Source organism: Herpailurus yagouaroundi, unplaced genomic scaffold (assembly GCF_014898765.1).
Source record: "Herpailurus yagouaroundi ecotype Mexico unplaced genomic scaffold, PumYag 165, whole genome shotgun sequence".
Taxonomy (NCBI): domain Eukaryota; kingdom Metazoa; phylum Chordata; class Mammalia; order Carnivora; family Felidae; genus Herpailurus; species Herpailurus yagouaroundi.
Genome location: NW_024412406.1, coordinates 5,588,022 through 5,608,736, shown reverse-complemented (window position 1 = coordinate 5,608,736; position 20,715 = coordinate 5,588,022). Strand labels below are relative to the sequence as shown.

Sequence of the window (20,715 nt, the reverse complement as noted above, 5' to 3'; positions counted from 1 at the left end):
CTCCCTTTATTAAAAGCTTTACTGGGGAAAGCTTCTGGAAGGCCTCAAATATAGAAGAGGCACCTACATTATACTACACAGACAGCAAAAGCAGAATATCCACAGATAGGCAGAAGACACACTTTGCACTTTCTCTGGATGAAACATCAAGCGTTGTGGATTAATTCCGTCGCAGGCAACCACTGCTTTAGGTACACGGTGCCCACAGCAGTATACCTAAAGCAGTAACAGAAGACTTCTTTCCAAAGAGCTTAAATCTAACTCAAGAGTAAAACATACAAATGCAACATGATTCTGGTTATTTTCAAATTATCAGTAATTGTTAATAATTATTGGAGATAAGCCAAAGAGGTGAAGCCTGAAAGAAATTAATAACAAAAACAACAATGATGGCTGTCATTTATGAAGTCCAACTAGGAGATACTACCTGTGGTGGTATTCTTAATATCTACATTTTACAGATGAAGAAACTGAGGTTCAGAGAGGTCTGACCAAGATCACATGGCCAATGGAAAAGGAGAATTATCATTCAAATCATTACTCCACATGGGCAAGTCAAGAGTTTGAGAAGAGTTTGAAAAGCAATCCAGGGGAAATGAGGTGAACAAGGCAGCCAAGGACCACCAGGCTGATTTAGTCAGAGGGCAGATCTAAAGTGGAAGACAGGAGGCAGCAGAAGGGTAAGGGAGGGGGTTAGCTGCCAGCTGAGAAGAGAAGGGGGCTGAGAGGTTCTCAAAAATTTAGCCCTTTGGAGTTGATGTGATAAGCATGCAAGAATCAACCAGGGGGAGTGGTCCTCTTCTCATATAGCATTTTGCAGACCTGGCATCTAAAGACCTGGTGGGAAAAAGAACAGTCCTTGCAACCAGTAGTGTCATTAAAAAAGAGTCTACATTGAAGAATATTTACCCATCATCTAGGATGTGCCTAAATACACAGTAAACAAAGATATCAGCAAAACAGTAACAGTGCAGTGTAAATGCTATAAATGCAACAAACAGGGTGACAATAGGGTAACTGGGGTAGGGGAACCAACTTTAGATAGGGAGATATTGGTCAATGTACCTTTTAACCTCTCCCTATTCACGCAAATAGGAAACATGAATGAATCTCAGTGACTTTTTCAGAAATACATAAAAAGTGAAATATACATATGAAATTTACCTCATATATATGTGTGTATATATTAATTAAATATACACATATTTAATTACATGAAAATACAAAGGTGTTGCATATTTTTATAAGAAGTGTTCCTTATTGTAAAACTAGCTATAAGGAATGTGCCCTTGAAAACCATCAAAAAGAATATAAACTGAATTCAAAGTCTATGATTTCATAGGGAAGTTTCCAATTAGAAGGAAATATTTGGAACACATTTTGAAAGACTTAGAGAATAGTGGCATTATAAGGCAACGTTTCCATTTCAAAGTACAAACAGAGTTTGAAATCTGCTGGCTTCACTAGAACATTTTTTTTTAATGTTTATTTATTTTGAGAGAGAGAGTGAGAGCAGGGGAGGGAAGGGGCAGAGAGAATCCCAAGCACGGTCCAGGCTGTTAGCAAGGAGCCCAATGGCAGGGCTTGATCTTACAACCGTGAGATCATGACCTGAGCAGAAATCAAGACTCAAAGGCTGAGCGGACTGAGCCACCCAGGTGCCCCTTCACTAGAATATTTGTTAGTGAAAGTTGTGCTGTTAAAGAATAATCCCAGAGGTATCTGAAATTCCTACAAACTCCAGGAAATGCAAGTGCCCTTGGAGCATGCAACCTAAAAGGAGTTGGTTTCCTAAAAGCAAAACACCCTCAGATGTATCCCAGGTGTCCCACGCTCAGAGAGAAAAACATGAAAGGTCACAGATGTGAAAATTACAAATGAATCAACAAGATCCACTCAGTCTTGATAGCAGGCACCCCAGACTCCAAGATGGCATCATCTGTACCCAGGAAGGAGAAGAAGCCCATGGATGTCAAACTAGGAGGGCTGCCGAGCTGGATAATGATGTGGGATTTCACTCCAAAGGTGCTGCTGGAGCATTTCAAAGAGGTTACTACTGGTATTACATCAAGTATGTCATTCTGAAGAAAGGGGTATCGCTGGGATTTCTATGGTGCTGGCAGCTTATGTGCTTTTCAACTACTGTCGTTGCTACAAGGAACTCAAACAGGAGTGGCTAGGCAAGTACCACTGAAGAGGGCCCAGCATGGAGGCACATTCTGCATTCCTGACCATGATCTTTGCCTGGCACTCTTGAATCCTTATATACTCTAATTTAGAGTTAATACCTACTAAAAGATGACTTGTACATGGAAAAAAATCCACTCAATCTTTCTTTCATTAAAATAATACTAACCCAACAAAAGAAAAGAATTATGGAGCAGAGGTGGCTATACCACAGGGCTATAGGAGTTTAAGCTTTGGGATCTCCTACCCCCCTGCCGCTGCCCCCCAATTTGCAAGACCCCCTTCCAAGATCCTATAAGGGATCTAGCAATGTATTTCTCAAGATGATACGTTTTTGAAAATTTAGAGAAAATTTTTAATTCAATTTCTTTTTTTTAATGTTTTATTTATTTTTTTAATGTTTTAATGTTTGTTTATTTTTGTGTTTTTTTTTAAATTTTTTTTTAACATTTATTTATTTTTGAGACAGAGAGAGACAGAGCATGAACGGGGAAGGGGCAGAAAGAGAGGGAGACACAGAATCGGAAGCAGGCTCCAGGCTCTGAGCCATCAGCCCAGAGCCCGACGCGGGGCTCGAACTCACGGACCGCGAGATCGTGACCTGAGCTGAAGTCGGACGCTTAACCGACTGAGCCACCCAGGCGCCCCATGTTTGTTTATTTTTGAGAGAGAGAGACACAGGGTGCAAGTGGGAGAGGGACAGAGAGATGGAGGCGCAGAATCCAAAGCAGGCTCCAGGCTCTGAGCTGTCAGCACCGGAGCCTGATGTGGGGCTCAAACTCACAAGCAGCGAGATCATGACTTGAGCCAAAGTCAGATGCTTAACCGACTGAGTCACCCAGGCACCCCTCAATTCTATTTCTTACCCTATATTGTATAAACTTTAGGCTCTAGACCCTGGATCCTGCTGACAGAATGCCTGCCTTGTACTACACACTACATTCAATGCTGGAGATACAAAGATGAACAAGGCACATCCTTCCTAGGGAGAAGCTTGGTGTAAAACAGAAACAAGAAAAATAATTGCAGTGGGACACCTGCTTGGTTGTGGACTGTACAATGGGAACAGAAGCCCAAGGAATGCTCTTCTGTTGTTGGTATTAGCCTATTCATTAAAAATTTAAGCTTGGATTTCTTTTTTTAAGTGGTGAATGTCCATTCATATGACACTTAAAGTAACACAGGAACTTGGGACAGTCAGGAGAACCGAAAGCACCAAAAGTATTCAGGTAATCCATAAGGTTCACATATAAGAACATACATAAGGAGATAAGAATGGAAAAAGAAGGGCAAGAGTGTGGGGCTTGGAGTTCCAGGTAAGGGACTCTTGCCTCTGTTCCAGATGGGCTTTCAGCAGACTATTACTATAAATAAGCACTGCTTTAGAATGGCAGTTGTGTTGGGGTGCCTGGTGGCTCAGTCGGTTGGGCGGCTGACTTCGGCTCAGGTCATGATCTTGGCGGTCTGTGGGTTTGGGACCCATGTCGGGCTCTGTGCTGGCAGCTCAGAGCCTGGAGCCTGCTTCCGATTCTGTGTTTCCCTCTCTCTCTGCTCCTCCCCTGCATGCGCTCTCTCTCCCTCTCTCTCTCTCTCTCTCTCTCAAATAATAAACATTAAAAAAAAAATTTAGAATGGCAGTTGTGCATGGAGCTGAGCTGGTTGAATGGAGACATGCTGGCAGAGCAGTTAAGAAAGTCTGGTCCAGGTAGTAGCAGCAGAATAAAAAGTAAGGGATGGGCTTAATAGACACAGGAGAAGAATCAGAACTTCAAACCTGATTTGGATGTGATGGCGGGAGGCCTAAGAAGGAGTCTCACATTACTCCGAGGCTTGGTGGACAATTAATAAGGTAAAAATTAATGACAACTCAAGAGGAAGACTGTCTGATTTGGGGAGGAAGATGGTAAGTTTGAGCTCAGCTTCATTACTTCTGAGATACTAGTAGGTCAACAAAGTGAAAATGTCTCATTCTTTGCTACTCAGTGTGGTCTGTTGGGCAGCATCACTGGGACCCCCTATGAACTTATTAAATATGCAGTGCTTAAGCCACAGTCCTGCTGAATCTAATCCGTATTGTAAATCTGCACATGTAAAGCCCTGGGATCTGTCTTGGGTCCAAACTGCTCAGGACATCACCAAACTTCCTCTATTCTGGGGGGTTAAAACTTCCAGGATTTAGGACCTGTTCTATAGATGTGATTGGTACAAAGGAACCGCAGAAAAAAATAGATTTTTAAAGTTGTGTGGGACCCTTTAAAAACTTCTGCCTATGCAGTATACCAAAGCCAAACAAACACCTGCGGACCATGTGTACAGCTGTCACGGCCAGCTGACTCATCTACCCATCTGCCTGTTGCATCACACATTTTCCTCTGTAATTAAGGGCAGTGATAGTAACATCAAAGAGAAAATAACTTACAGGGATTGTAATGAACTTGTCAAATTGTAAGAATTTGGGTATAGACAATAAGTGAGAATTTGAGTATAATGCCATAATTATAAAATCAGTATCTTATACTCTTCAAAACTCTCCATGTTTATAAATACTGATTTTCCTTGTTAATCACATAAGTCAATTCTTCAAGTTCACCCTAAGCAGATATCTGTGTGTAAGAAATTACCTCCCAAACTCACCAGAAAAAGCAAACATAACTATGACATTTTCTAATATCCAGTTTTTGCAAATGCACAAAAAAATCCTTTCCTTTTCTTTTTCACTTCTGCTGTCTGAAGAGTATTTATACAGTAGTGCAATGCTATCTTTTAAACTTGGAATATGATTTGGCATGCCAGTTGAATGTGTTGGGAATGGGTTTTTAAGGAAAGTTCACTCTAAGTAAAATAATGTGTATAACAGCATGTGTAACCAGTAAAGACCATATCACAATATGCTACTATATTGCAATTAGATATACTCAGACTAGTGACCTAATCACTCAATTATTCTGAACACCAACCATGTGCCAGGAATTTGGCTAGACATTTTACACATATGAACTCTTTATAAGCACCTTAAGATCTCAATTGCACAGAGTTCTTGGATGTTCATATTTTCCTGAAATCTTCAACAAAAGGGAAAAAAAATTAAAGGTGACCCTCATTTGGAGAATATGCAAAGGCAATATGTTTACCAACGGTATGAATTTTATTTTTATTATTATTATTATTTTAATTTTAGAGAGAGAGTGAGTGAGCAGGGAAGAGCGGCAGAAGAAGGGGGTGAAAGAATCTCAAGCAGGCTCCATGCTCAGCTCAAAGCCCAAAGTGGGGCTTGATCCCACAATCCTGGGGTCATGACCTGCGCTGAAATCAAGACTCAGATGCTCAACTGACTAAGCCACCCAGGCACCCCATGCCAACTGTGTGAATTTTAAAAGAGGGTGTAAATGAAATGTCACTGTTTCATGGGCATAGACTGCTTCAATCAGCACCAGAACTATTAGGACAAACCATATATGACATTGCTGCCCAATGTCCAACAGGCATTTAGCAACCAACTGTTGGCCAAATAGAATTTCATATGGTTCAGCTTATACTGTAATTAGGTAATTTCTCTTGGGCCAACTCATGCTGTAAGTAGACAACAAACTCAAAAGTGAAGCCCAGAGTGAACATCTAAGATTATTTTCTTTCCTGTGGTTGATTTTCAAAGTACAGTCATCTCTCTAATGCTATTGCTACACAGACTCTAGTGTCAACTCTGAAACCTGACTGCCAAGAGAGAACCTAAATTTCATGATGAACCACGGGTCAGAATGCCCTTGTCTGATCATTGCTCCAATCATCAGAGAAAAGTTGACAGATAGTGTGATAGGGTGGACATCAACCCCACAGAAAAAACGTTTTTTGTTTGTTTCTTTGACTGAAAAGGTACATGTGATTTTTCAGCTTCTTTGAACTAAAAATCTAAAAACTTAGAAGGCAGGGGTGCCTGGGTGGCTCAGTCGGTTAAGTATCCCACTCCACCTCAGGTCATGATCTCATGGTTCATGGGTCTGAGCCCCATATCAGGTTCTCTGCTATCAATCAGTACAGAGCCGGCTTTGGATCCTCTGTCTCTGTCTCTCTCTCTCTCTCTGTGCCGTCCTCCGTTCATGCTCTCTCTCTCAAAAATAAATAAATACTAAAAAAATAATAATAGGGGCACCTGGGTGGCTCAGTCAGTTGAGTGTCTGACTTGGGCTCAGGTCATGATCTTACAGTTCCTTCAGCTGGAGCCCTACATTGGGCTCGCTGCTGTCAGCGCAGAGCCAGTTTTGGATCCTCTGTCCCACTCCCTCTGTCCCTCCCCCACTCATGCTCTCTCTCTCAAAAATGAATAAACATTAAAAAATAACTTAAGGGGCGCCTGGGTGGCGCAGTCGGTTAAGCGTCCGACTTCAGCCAGGTCACGATCTCGCGGTCCGTGAGTTCGAGCCCCGCGTTGGGCTCTGGGCTGATGGCTCGGAGCCTGGAGCCTGTTTCCGATTCTGTGTCTCCCTCTCTCTCTGCCCCTCCCCCGTTCATGCTCTGTCTCTCTCTGTCCCAAAAATAAATAAACGTTGAAAAAAAAAAAAAAAGAAAAACAGGACAGGAAATCAAAAATGGATGACACTGAGGGTGGGGTGGGGGAATGGGCAAAATGGGTAAAAGGGAATGAGAGATACAAGCTTCCAGTTATGGAATGAGGAAGTCACCAGGATAAAAGGCACAGCCTAGGGCATATAGTCAATGGTATTGTAATAGTGTTGTATGGTGACAGATGGTAGCTACACTTACAGAGAGCAAAGCATGTTGAATCACTATGTTGTACGCCTGAAACTAATGTAATATTGTGTGTCAACTATATTTAAAAAAATAAGTGACAGAGATTAGTGGTTATGTTAGTACGAGATATAGAAAATAGCATAGTACTAGACAAAATAAACATTCAACAAGTTTAACAAACTATTACTATTACTACAATTGTTATTATTGAATGTGCAGAATTGTCTTTGAAATAATAGCTCATTTTATTTTATTTTTATGTATGTTCATAAGGTGTTAGTTTGGTTTCAGATTTCATCAGTCAGGTCAAGAGAGTAAAGATGGTTTTTTCTATAAGAAATTATAAAATTAATTATGCATGCAACACATTATCTTATAACTTATATGTTGCAATAGTCAATTCTCATAGCAGAATCTGTACAAAACTGGAATCTGAAAACCTGGATTTGAGTGTGGGCTCTGTACCTAGTGCTAACCAAGGAAAAGTTGCTTGAAGTCTGTGAGCCTTAATTTCCTTATCCACAAAACAATGCCAGCCTATAGCAGCAATAATAGCTAACTTTCAGAGTATGATGTTTCTTCATTGCCAGGGCTTTTCTAAGAACTTTACACACATTAACTCGGTTACTAATATTTCATCTAACATCTAGCATTTACTTAGCAAAAAAGGGGGATTGTGCTGGTCAGTCTCCATTGTCCTCCAACACCTGCCTTGCCCTGCCCTACCAGGAAGCTGACTCTGGGGCTCTGACTCTGACACTGGGGCTCCAGCCACCAGACTTTCAGTTCAGACAGGGGGTGGCACCAGGAAGTCCCCAGAAGCTGGGAGGAGAGAGATGCTGGGGTATTTCTTCTCCGCTTCCTTCTTGATTTAGCAACCCTATTCTAATTTATGTATGTTGTGGTGTATGGCAGGGGCGGGGGATGGGGGGCTGTTCCCCAAGACTAAATTTCCTGCCTGACAGCCTCTTTTCCATGGTTCCTCTTCTCCCTAGGTTCAGTAAACACCATTTTCTTCTTCAGCCTCTTAGCCCCCTTGGTAACAACTTTCTACGGTTGCCAGTCTTCTGGTACCCCAACATCCCTCTTTTGTTTCCTTAACTCCCTTCCCACATCACCCTAAGGAGTTGTTTCATTAACATGTCTTGATTTGAACCCTTTAAGTGGAATGCTCTTTCTTGCTGGGACCCAGACTCTTATGGGGCTTTACTATTTCAGCATTTTAGTCAACTACATTACTTAGTATGAGAGTATGTTAAACAGAGCTTTGTTTTATTTCATTTTGTTTTTAATGAATTGGTATGTTAGGAAATATGATTTTGCATTTCAGTTGTTTTAAAAAACTAAAAGATTTGTTTCTAATCTGAACTAGTTCACTTTTTTTTTTTTTTTTTAACAATCTCTTTCATTTGGTTCACACTTGAAGGAAAGGGTATTTGGGATTTAATTTAGTTCTGGAGTTCAACAAATTAGCCTGCTATATTCCAGTTAATGGTTCATGGTTTGGTATGGTTCAAGTTCAAGCATAAAACCCCGAAATACTGGAAAAGGCAAGTTGGCAAGTTGAAGTATGGTTTCTCTGAGTGGGGCTAATGCACACACTACAAATATGAGGCTACATTCCTACAATGATAGAAACTCAAGGTCATCCTAGTAATAAAACAAAGTTAGTGATTCTCACTTAAATGAATGGTTCATCAGCCCCTGGATTTCCCTGTGTATATAGTTGAGCTTCCTAAACAAAATTATGACAGTGTGTTCATGTTTTCTAAGTGCTATTATATCTCATCTATTTCTTTCTCAATGAATTTCCTTCTCAATTAGATCAGTATTTCTCAAAGTATAGGCCCCAGACCACCACCTGGAATTTGCTAGAAATGCAAATTTTTGATCCCCACCCCAGATCTACTATATTAGAAAATCTAGGGGTGGGCCCAGCAATCTGTGTCCTAATAAGCTCCCCCGGTTGATTCTAGTACCCAGTGAAGCTTGAGAAATACTGAATTAGATCATACGTTTCTTGAAGTCAAATCCTATCTAGTATTTCTGTTAGAATTGGGCTCTACTCAAAATCATGTTGATATTATCAGTTTCATGTGTGTGTGACAAGATAAAAGGGGCAGCTGATGGACTGCCCAAAGACCTAAATGACAGAGCCAGCATTTGAACTTGGGCAATCTAACTCCAGAGCTTAGCTTACTGAGCACAACTACGCTAGAATCCCTCCCTAATGGCCACACAAGAGGTGAGACATGAAGCACTAGGACACTTTGAGCAAAATTTGAGGAACAATATTCATGTAAATTTTTTAACTCTCAAATATCCTTAATATGAAAATGTGATACGTATTTAGAATAATAATATATTTGCTTCATTTTTTTATCCGGTAGAAAAAGTCAAGATGTAATTTTGTTAATATACATCTAAATTTTCAAGCACAAGTCTCTGGTTATCCTGAAACCTAATGAGTTTTTACATTTTTGCTATTGAAAGCCAGTTTCTTTGCTTAATGAAAACCAGGCAGAGCTGAACACGAAGAGTACAGCTACAGTCTGTGATAAAGCCATGGACACATAGTTCTAAGCATTTCAAATGGGTTTAACTGTATCTTCTGGCTTTCATATTTCTTTCTTTAGGACAATAGGTCTGTTTTAATTTTACATATTTTTGTTTGTTTGTTTTTTGGTTTTGTTTTTGTTTTTTGTTTTTTGTCTGGAGCCAGATCTCATAGCTTCCTGAGAAAAGCATAAAATGGACAGGAAAAGCATGGGTGGGAGTAGGTGGGGTTGATTTCTAATCTAGGGATTCCCTTAGTTGAAACGAATGATGTTTCACTACGCAGGCACATCTTCAATGTCACAATGAATAATGTATAATGGTTTAGAGAAAGATATAATAAAAGATCCCTATGTTCCAAAGCCAGTAATTTGGGCATTATGCTAGTTCCTCCTTCTCTCGCCCCCAAACACAATCTGTCACAAAGCCCTACGGATTCTAGCTGCCAAACCATTCTCAAACCTGCCTTTCCTTTTTCAGTCATATTACAACTGCCTTAATTCAAGACCTGGACTCTCTCCTGCTCCCCTTTGCTTCATTGTCATCACAATTATACTTTTCTTAAGGTCATGCTGTTTCCCTGTTTTCAATGTCACCAACGACCCCTCCCACACCCAGTTGATTAAGTCATTAGCAGGCAACCTCCTGTCTCTTCTCCTTGCTTAACAATGTGCTGTACAAACCAACCTGTTTCATATTTTCCAAACTTTGCTTCCCAGCCTTTTCTCCTACCTGGATTCCCTTTCTCCTCCTGGGCCAAGAGAGCAATACATTGCATTTCTTTCAAAACCTAGCTCAAAGGGAGCTTTCTTCACCCCAGGAGCAGGAATTTCTCTGTCCCTTGCCATCACTACACCTTGAACATTATCTCACAATTCATCGCTGATAATTTTAGTTATTTATTTGTATGCCTTGCTCAGTTCGGATTTCCAGACATTGCACACAATGCCTAACATGAAATAGGACACATAATTTAAGGAATGACCGTATTCCTCAATACTGGATAATAGTCTTTAGCTATGTTAAATGATATTGGGTATGCACACAACTTGAAAATCTTTTAACTCTCATGCAAATGATTTCAAAAGCCAGATGCTTGGAGTTGAAATAGCTTCATTGCCTCTGTCACCAATAGCATTTGCTCATTCTTTATCTTCAGTTATGAAGTACAAAAAATGGTTTTATCAACCACAAAAATCTTCTTCCTATTGTTGGAGTTTTATAACAGTATGGCACAAAGGAATCATAGAGAAAAGCTAGCTGACCAACTTATTTGCCTTATTCTGCTTAAATCACATATTTTGGGTTTTAGTCCAGATACGTCTAGTGTGTCTAAGAAATTTGACTTTGAAAATGAACTTGAATTGACTAAATTATTTGGTGTAGCTATTAACCTCAGAAGTCATATTATAAAAGCTTGAGATATAAAACAAAATGCAAATGTATTAATTAACAATAAAAGATATAGATGTGTTTAGAGACCTTACTATTCCTATCCACTCCTGTTAAACAGGAGGCAAAATTAGAAATCAGAGGGCCATATGTTAAGTGTGGAGTCATAGGAAAGGGAAACTGCCAGTCTTATGAGATGTTTCTTCCAGACTAGAAAAAAGCCAAATGAACCATCCCTGACTTCGCTGTTAACAGAGCACACTTCTTCTCCGGGACCTGGACACACTGCATCTAGTAGGGTAAATGACTTTCTCCCGACCAATGCAGGAGAAATACTACCAACTCTCTGTTTGGGGGGGGTGGGTTTGGTCTTTCCTGCTGCCTAGATTCTTGCTTTCTGCTTGCAATTTTCACTTGTTTTTGTTTTGTTTTGACAGGGCATAATGAGGCAACCTCAGAACTCACCCCTCTCACTCTTGATGTTCGCTCCTTGGCCTTTTGTCCTGGCCTGGCCTTGTTATCCTAGTTATGATTTTCACTTCCTCTTAATCACATTACAGGTAGACCAGGGAATAAGGCAATCAGCCTGGATAAGACATAGTCACAGTTTTCTCAGGCATACAGTTATTATTTACCTCATCTATAGGTGACAGGTCTCATCTGCCCTACTTTCATACTTTCTGATTTTTGTTCTCAGACAATGGCATTCTGGAAGCACCTAACGGTAGTCCCCTAGATACTGACTATACTTGACACATGATGGTTTTAACAGCTATAGTCCCAAAATAATGTTTTGAAAAGGAAGAGGTAAAATTAAATATGAAGAGCTGAATCTTTCTCATACTGACCCTTCAAAACACTTCTCTTTCTGCCTCTACTCAAAAGCAGAAGATGGGAGGTGACCTTCACAAAGTTATATTGGGTAGAAAAATTACTCACTGCCAGAGGCTAGGAAGAGAGGCTCTCTGTTCACATGATCTCCCCCGTGGTTTTCTGTGGTTGCAGAAGCTCAGAAGAGTGTGTATACAGGTATTCTCTGTGTGGCTCAGGAGTTGACTTCATTTTTTTTTTTTTAATTCTACTCATGGGATGCCTGACTTCTTTTCCAAGGTTGGCCACAATCATTCATGGCCTTGAAGGACATAACTTGTGCATTATCTGCATTATGTTTCATACCTATATAACAGAGATAAAAGATACTTTTGAGTATAAAAGTAGGTTTTGATCTACTATATAGATTGAAATCAGTGTCAGCTTCCAAGAAAAAAGAAATTATTCAATGTATTTTTTAAAGGTTTTAATCCTAGTTGCTCTATTTTGGGCACTTTTCTGAAATGTGATTCCAATTATTTATATAATAGAAAAGAAAAAAGCTAAGCCTCTTTCAGTATGTGACTCACAACTCACTACCCACACACAACTTTTAAAATTATCTTTACACAATATTAGCATATTTTGGCGCTTAACTATACTATAGCTGGCCACTTATTAAAACTTTCAGCTGTTTCTGTGAGGATCACTTGTTTTATGGACCCTTTTCAATAGGTTCATTCACCTTCCCCTGATCTAGATTCTTGATTCTTCCTTCTCATCATAAAATACTCAGAAAGATTGCTTATACATTTGCATTAGGAACTATAAAAAGAGCACAAAAGAAAATGGGCCTTAAAGAAAATTTTAGAGTACACTGACATGCAATACACGAACAGCAAAATAAGGAGAGTGAGTCACTATAAAATTAGTCAACTGGATTCAGAATGTATGTTTTAGGGATAAGTGTATTTAAGGTTCATAAAAGTAGATGAGGCAGATAATACTGACTTACATGTGTAGAATGTGTGGCAATATAATCCAGTGGTGAAGACAAAGGCATTGGAGCAATAGGCCTGGGCTCACAGTCCAGCTTTCCAAATTACTTGCCATGTGACTACTGATGTGACAATATCTTTTGGACCTTTGGCATTTAACTAATCTAGGCCTCCAATCACTCCTCCGTAAAATGGGGTTTCTAATACCTTCTTGTTTGTTGACTGAATGATATAAAGTATAGGAAAGTACTGAGCACAGTGCCTGGACATAGCGAGAGTTCAACAAATAGTTGTGTTTCACTCATATGTGGAACTTAAGAAACTTAACAGAAGACCATGGGGGAAGGGAAGGGGAAAAAATAGTTTCAAACAGAAAGGGAGGCAAACCATAAGAGACTCTTAAATACAGAGAACAAACTGAGGGTTGATGGGGGAGCAGGTCTAGTAGAAGGGAAAATGGGTGATGGGCATTGAGGAGGGCACTTGTTGGGATGAGCACTGGGGGTGTTGTATGTAAGCAATGAATCACGGGCATCTACTCCCAGAACCAAGAACACACTGTATACACTATATGTTAGCCAACTTGACAATAAATTATATTAAAAAAAAATAGTTGTGTTTTAGAATCACTGTGCTTTCTACTTATTCAAAGAGTTTTCAAATGCATCATCTTTTCTGGACATCAGTTTGGTAGAGAAGATCAACAGGTATTATATACCCTTTATAACCCCCTACACACACACATCCATCTTCCAGTTAGATGAGGAAAGAGAGATGCATAACATGGAAATGATCTGCTTAAGCTATTGACAGCATCAGCACAAAAACTGAACTAGAACTCTTTCTACTCCGTCTTACCAAATAGGAAGCATAGCCATAGGTGTTCTCGACTCCAGACAGAGTGACACCATGTATGCAATTACTGTTCTCTGACCAGACTAGGAAAACTTTATAGAAAACATTAAAGATTTCCAGGACTATTTGAGCGGTGGGTACAAGGTGACTTTTTAGATGAGGTGTAAGATTGGTGCTTAGCCCTGCTTGGGGAAAATCTCACCAGGGGTGTATTCTAAGGGGATGGACCATTGATATATGCCAGAGAAGAATAGAGATACATCAATTTCTTCTGCAAGTAGGACATACCCACCCATAGAACTGTAATAAAGATTAACTTGGTTAAAATGCATGAAGGAATTTGTACGTGGAGCTGTTACAGAAGTTGAGACTCTGGACATAAAGAAAGTAGGAAAAATTATGCAGCTCCATTCTTTTTCCCTTTAATATATGCTATCTCAGATTGTGTAAAATCCTTTTACTTTGTTAGATTGCCTGAATTTAGGTTAGGGAGTCACTGAGGTTAATAGGCATCCATTTATAAGGTATACATAGTTCTAAAGTTTACTTATTGACCAGCCATTTATAAATTAATATGTTGTTTAATCAGATTGTTTTCCTAATTTTTATTTATTTTTAATTTTATTTTTTTAATGTTTATTTTATTTTGAGAGAGAGAGAGAGCACAAGCATGAGTGGGGGAGGGGCAGAGAGAGAGAAGGAGAGAAAGAATCCCAAGGAGGCTCCACAGTGTCAGCACAGAGCCCAACACAGGGCTCAATCCCACAAACTGTGAGATCATGACCTGAGCTGAAATCAAGAGTTGGACATTTAACCAACTGAGTGCGCCCCACTTTTTCTTTAAATGTTTGTTTATTTTATTTTGAAAGAGAGAGAGGGAGAGTTGCTTTCCTAACTTTTAAATGACACTGAAGAAAAATCAGAATAATTCTGGCAAGAAGAAGAGGCAGATAATTTGAGGATAAAGAGCAATTTGGGTAGTACACAATACTGGGTGTCCAAGTAACATAAGAGTACAGTGTTTTTAAAGGGCAGAGAGTTGCACAGAAGGAGATGGCAGAGTCTCAATATTACTATATGGCAAAATTTTCCAGATTTATGCCTATAACAAGAGAAAGCACAGAAATATTTTTATTCTTCATATTCCTCTTGCATAAGGAGGCCCTTATGCTTCCTGTAACCTTAACTTATGGTCCCACTCACTAATATTTGACTCTACAATGGTTAAACAGATGTTTTGGGCTGGCCTGGGAGGCTATATTATTTCCATGGGAAAATTAGTCCCAAGTTTTAAGTAAACAGCCTACAAATGACATTTTTTAAACCTAGGAAATATCTATGTTTATATTATACATATTGATTTAGCATGCTAGTATCTTTAAATAAGAAAAAGGCAATTATAACATCATTTATCTTTAGCTCTCTACAAATTGAGTACATCTCTTGATTTTCTACTGTTATTGGCCAGTGTATTTTTCTGTATTACTTTACAAATGTAATGAAACAGCAGTAGAAACTGATATGTTTTATATATTTTTAAGGATAGTTCCAGTTATTTAATTACCGCCAAATTGGTTTAGGGGAATCGTCCAAAGTAAGGAGACCATCCTCTGGAAATACCTACTATAATGCTTCACAAAAATAAACTACTGAATAAATTCATATATTTAAAAATATATAATTAGCAGTATTTACTTGAATCCTTGCTAATCATCAAACTATAATAAAGATATTGGATCTCTTTTTCTTTTTTTTTAAGATTTTTTTTAAAAGTTTATCTATTTATTTTGAGAGAGAGAAAAAGCATCAATAGGGGAGAGGCAGATAAAGAGGAGAGAGCAAGAATCCCAAGCAGGCTCTGTGCTACCAACGTGGAACCCAATGTGGGGCTTGAACTCATGAACTGTGAGATTATGACCTGAGCCAAATTTGGAAACTTAACCAACTAAGACATCCAGGTACCCCTGACTTCTTTTTCTAAATATACTATTTTTCTTTATTTGCAAACCTGACTGCAAAGCCCCAAATATGAATAGCACCAAATTCAGTACAGAAGTTTTCAGAGCAAATGACATTTATTTGGCATTATTCTTATCCTAGATGACGTCCTTCATTTTTCATTGAATTTAAATCACGGTTACAAAATTTATGAGTTAATCTGAGCCAGCTTCTAAAGTATCACATTAACACTGAAGACATTTAAACACAAGGATTTAGACCAATACATCACCACTCAACACGTTTCAGGCCTCTCCCTCTTCATCTTAGTCCAAGTTACCATTATCTCTCATCTGGCATTTTATAATAGCCTCTGAAATTGGATTTCTTTGCTTTCACTCGGCCATCTGCAATCAAGCCCCAACACTGTGGCCAAAGTGATATTTTTAAATAAATTAGATCCATCACTTTTCAGCTTAAATTCCTCCAGGTGCTGCCCACTGCACTTAAAATATTAATTCAAACTTCCAATCATAGCCTATCAGGGTATCCATGACTTAGTTTACCTTTTTTCTTGTCCTTCCTCCACTTATTTCTACCTTCCAACCCTACTGGCTTCTCTGTGTTTCTCAAGGAAGTCTAGTCTGTTTCCTACCCAGGTCTCTGGCACTGTAACTTCCATCAGGAATGTCCTGGCTCTTGGATTTCACAAACCTGGATTCTTTTCTTTCTTTAGGTCTTAGCTATTCCCTGCTTGTCTCTGTAATGTTGCCCCAGACCACCCAGTGCCTCTTTAGAATATGAGCTTGTCTTATTTTCTTCATAGTTTCTGCTACTGCTATGATTTTTTTATTTATAGCTCTGTTTGTCTTCCCTCCCCACTACAATTTAAGCTCTCTGAGAACGGGGATCTTGCCTGGTTCTTAGACACTATCACTGAGATCTGTTCCTAGTTACTTAATAGTAGTTGAACTCAAGGTATTTTAAATTCTTATAACCTATATTTTACAATAGGAGGAGACCTTAAATACTAAAAGCAGCATCTTTTCATGTTATGGATAATAAAGCAGAGCACAGGGAGTTAAAACACATATTTGGAAAGTTGTAAGACCAGTAGTAGAATCCAGTTCTCCTAACTCCACAACTGCACATGGTCTCTCCATTATAGCTAGTTGTCCTGAATTTCCCTAGTTGCCTAATTCTTCAGCTAGCTTGATCATTATTTCTTCCTCTTCCTTCCTTGTACAATTTTTTTCTAAGATTTTGTTTTGTCTATTCATTACTGCTAACATAATTCATTTATTTCTGAGGCTTACTAACTCCATGAAGTGCTTTGTGATGCTAGTTATGAGAAATATCTTATGAAAATAAACCATAATGTGAAAAAAGCCAGTCTCCAGCAGTACTGCACACAGTACATATAACAAAGGCTCAGTTGTGTTGTTGCAGGGAAGAGTCAATAATTAGTAACACATTTCTAAAGGTCTCTCTTGCATAATTTTTGTGTCCAGATGTCTATGACATTTGGGTTCTAAAATAGAGTTCCAAATACCACACATTCATGCACATTTTCCAAGAATAATTGGATGATTTTCGAATCTTTCTATTTAATAAACATCAGGACTAAAGATGGACTACTTCACAATATCAAATTTATTCATTTTAAACATCCGTTTTGATGTGGAAAGCGTTTGGAATAAACACAATTAAGAGTGCCCAATTGTAAATCTTTTGAGGTTTTTGTTCATGATATGTCTCTTCCAACTGCTAGTAGTGTAAAAATGGAAAGTAATTTACATAAAAATTTTCAATTCACATGTTCTTGGAGATTAACTATTTTCCCCCCAGTCTTATTGAGAAATAATTGATATACATCACTGTATAAATTTAAGGCATACAGTGTGATGGTTTGATTTACATATATTGTGAAATGATTACCACAACAGGTTCAGATAACAACCATCCTCTCATATAGATAAAGTAAAGAGAAAGAAAAAAAGAAAACTCTTAGGATCTACTCTCTTAACAACTTCCCTATCTATGACACAGCAGTGTTAGCTGTAGTCATTATGTTGAATATTACATCCCTAGTACCTATTTATCTCATTATTGCAAGCTTGTACCTTTGACCACCTTCCTCCAATTCCCTCTCCCTCCTCCTATTCTTCACCTCTGGTAACCACAAGTCTGATCTCTTTCTATGAGATTTGTTTTCTTTTTAGATTCTCTGTATAAGTGAGCATACAGTATTTGTCTTTCTCTGTCTTATTTCACTTAGAATAGTGCCTTCAAAAAAAACTAAAAAAAAAAAAAAAAAAAAAAAAGAATAGTGCCTTCAAGGTCCATCCTTCTTGTCACAAGTGGTAGGATTTTCTCCTTTTGTTTTGTTTAATGGCTAATATTCCATTGTGTGTGTGTGTACATATCCATATGTAGATATATACACATGACAATGTCTGTATCCATTCATCAATTGATAGACACTTAGGTTCTTTCCATGCCTTCGCTACCGTAAATAATTCTGCTGTGGGGCACCTGGGTGGCTCAGTCGGTTAAGCATCCGACTTCGGCTCAGGTCATGATCTCACAGTTTGTGAGTTCGAGCCCCGTGTCGGGCTCTGTGTTGACAGCTTGGAGCCTGAAGCCTGCTTTGGATTCTGGCTCCCTCTCTCTCTGCCCCTCTCTTGCTCACGTTCTGTCTGTCTGTCTCTCTCTCAAAATTAAAATAAACATTACAAATTGTCTTTAAAAATAATGCTGCTATGAACATGGGGGTACAGTATCTTTTTGAGTTAGTGTTTTCACTTCCTTTGGATATATTCCCAGAGAGATTAACTATTAGCAATGCCCATGAAACCCTTTGGTAGATCTCCATGGCCCAGAGTATAAAGTCCAAGTGCCCTAATAAGATACAAGCCTCCTCTTCTGCACCTGGCCCTGACTATCTCTTCCACTCCCCCAAATTTATGCTCCAGGAACACTGAACTGCCTATGTTACCTGGAACACAGTGATGTGCTTCTTGTTTCAGTGCTTCTTGTCTTTGCGCACACTGGGCTCTTTCTTTCCACTTCTCCCACCTTAGTTCTATGTTATGGCACATTCTAGTTCGTGTGCCAGTTCCTATAGGAAACTGTCTCTGATGCCCTCAAGTTGGTTGTGGTAGTTCTTGAAAGCATAACTCCCTCACTGGACTACACTGAATTATAACTGTTTATGCAGGTTTCCTGTTGGGCCATGCACTAACAGGAGCTCATCTTTGTCTCTAAGCATCTAGTACAAGGTAAAGTTAAATAAGGCTTTCACATAAGAAAATTAAAGTACAGAAAAATAAAGGTTAGACTTCAGTGAGAAACCTTAATTAATTACAACAAACTAACTACTTGAATTTACTGGACTTTTAGACTGTTTATATTTTTAAAAGTCTCAGGAAGATGTTTTTACCTAGGATCTCTTAAAAATGAATGAAAGAATGAAAAGACAATTTTCAGGATATGTCATAGCATAAAGCAAGATTTAGCACAATCTTTTAAACCTTCAACATCTATTCCAGTGGCCACCAATCCTTGGAGAACTGAGATTCCTCAAAACGAGTTAAAATAATCTTTAATCCTCTATTGTAGTTTGAATATCTATGTATGTATAATTCAATAGTGATGCTGTATGAATATTTATTTGTCTTTATTTTTTTTAATGTTATTTATTTTTGAGAGACAGAGATAGAGTGTGAGCAGGAGAGGGGCAGAGAGAGAAGGAGACACAGAATTCGAAGCAGGCTCCAGGCTCTGAGGTATCAGCACAGAGCCCGACACAGGGTTGCAACTCAAGAACTGTGAGATCATGACCTGAGCCCAAGTTGGATACTTAACTGACTGAGCCACACAGGCACCCCTGTATGAGTATTCCTAAATGTATGTTGATATTAATAAAATATAAACCCATTTAAGCAATAATTCACAGAACCAACATCAAATATATTTTTCCAATTCACGTATTCATACTTCATTGAATAAATACATACTGAGAACTAGTACCTGCCAGTCCAGGTACTGGGGATTCAATAATGAACAAGTTAGATGTGGCTCCTGCCCTCAAGGTGTTTACAGTCTAGTTGGAAAGAGACAACAAACAATAACAAATTGGGTGAGACTTATGAAAGGAAAAACTAGGAGTTATGTTAGAGAAAAATAGGAGAGAAGGAAACATATTCCAAGAAGGCTTTTCCAGGAAAGTGACTTTTAGACTAAGATCTAAGGTCTATGAAGCAGCCAGCCAGGAAAGAGGTGAGAGAATAGCATTCCATTCAGATCAGTGTGAGCAAAGGCCCAGCCAAGTAAGAATCTTAAGTGTTTGAGGACATGAAATGACGTCAGTGTGGGTGCAGCATACTGGGCAATAAGTGAGATGGAGTTGGAGAAGTAGGCAGGAACAGATCATTCAGTATGGGTCATTATAAGATTAACTTCTAATCACAGTAGGAAAAACTAGACGGGATAGGCTATCTACATTATTGTCTATTATTGTCTATCTACATTACTAGATACAGTAAGTGCTATCTTATGCTGCATGTAAATAAGCATTTGTGTTTCCAGATACTCAAGTAATATTTCTAAAAATATTTCTTTCAAAATGTAGAAGGAACACTGGCATACTGAACAGTTTCCTAAAATATGGACAATTTCTTCTAACAGATCTAGTCAATTATGCATTGATAGAAACGTGGACCACCACAGCACCCTCCTCAACCAAATTTAAACAAATATCCACAGAAAAAAAGGAATTATTGAAATTAGGATCCAAGGGGCAAAATTTTTTTTTCTTTACCTCTGGGCACACCAAATGGCAACATTCTATCGAGTTCACGATAGTCCAGCCAACTCAAAACGGTTATGACCTGAGATAGAGCTCATAGAGGAAGCAGATGCATTTAGCCAGGGATGGATGTTGCCGCCTTCATACTTGAATTCCAGAAGATCACTATTCTGTTTGCTAGTCTACGCTTATTCTCATTGTTTATTTTCACATAGCTGAGTTTTTGTGCTTCCAAGGTATTCTCACATATGAGAGGGAGGCTATGCTTCTATGTCCTTTTGTGTTTGCAGGACAGTCTTAAATTTGAAATAAGAATATGGTGATCATAAACATATATTAATGACTCTCTATACAGTATTTTATGATTTTTTAAATGTTTATTTTATTTTATTTTATTTTATTTTATTTTATTTTATTTTATTT

At 38.6% G+C, this 20,715-nt stretch overlaps 1 long non-coding RNA gene and 1 pseudogene across 1 annotated transcript in view; one reads left to right on the top strand and one right to left on the bottom strand.

The window, feature by feature from the left end:
- The window catches only part of LOC121038078 (uncharacterized), a 199,188-nt gene that overhangs the window by 141,579 nt on the left and 36,894 nt on the right, over positions 1-20,715 (bottom strand). The window contains exon 5 of the long non-coding RNA XR_005794137.1: positions 11,821-12,057. This is a non-coding gene — a long non-coding RNA (uncharacterized LOC121038078). The remainder of the gene's footprint in view (positions 1-11,820; positions 12,058-20,715) is intronic.
- LOC121038077 (ATP synthase subunit f, mitochondrial-like) lies at positions 1,409-2,258 on the top strand (annotated as a pseudogene).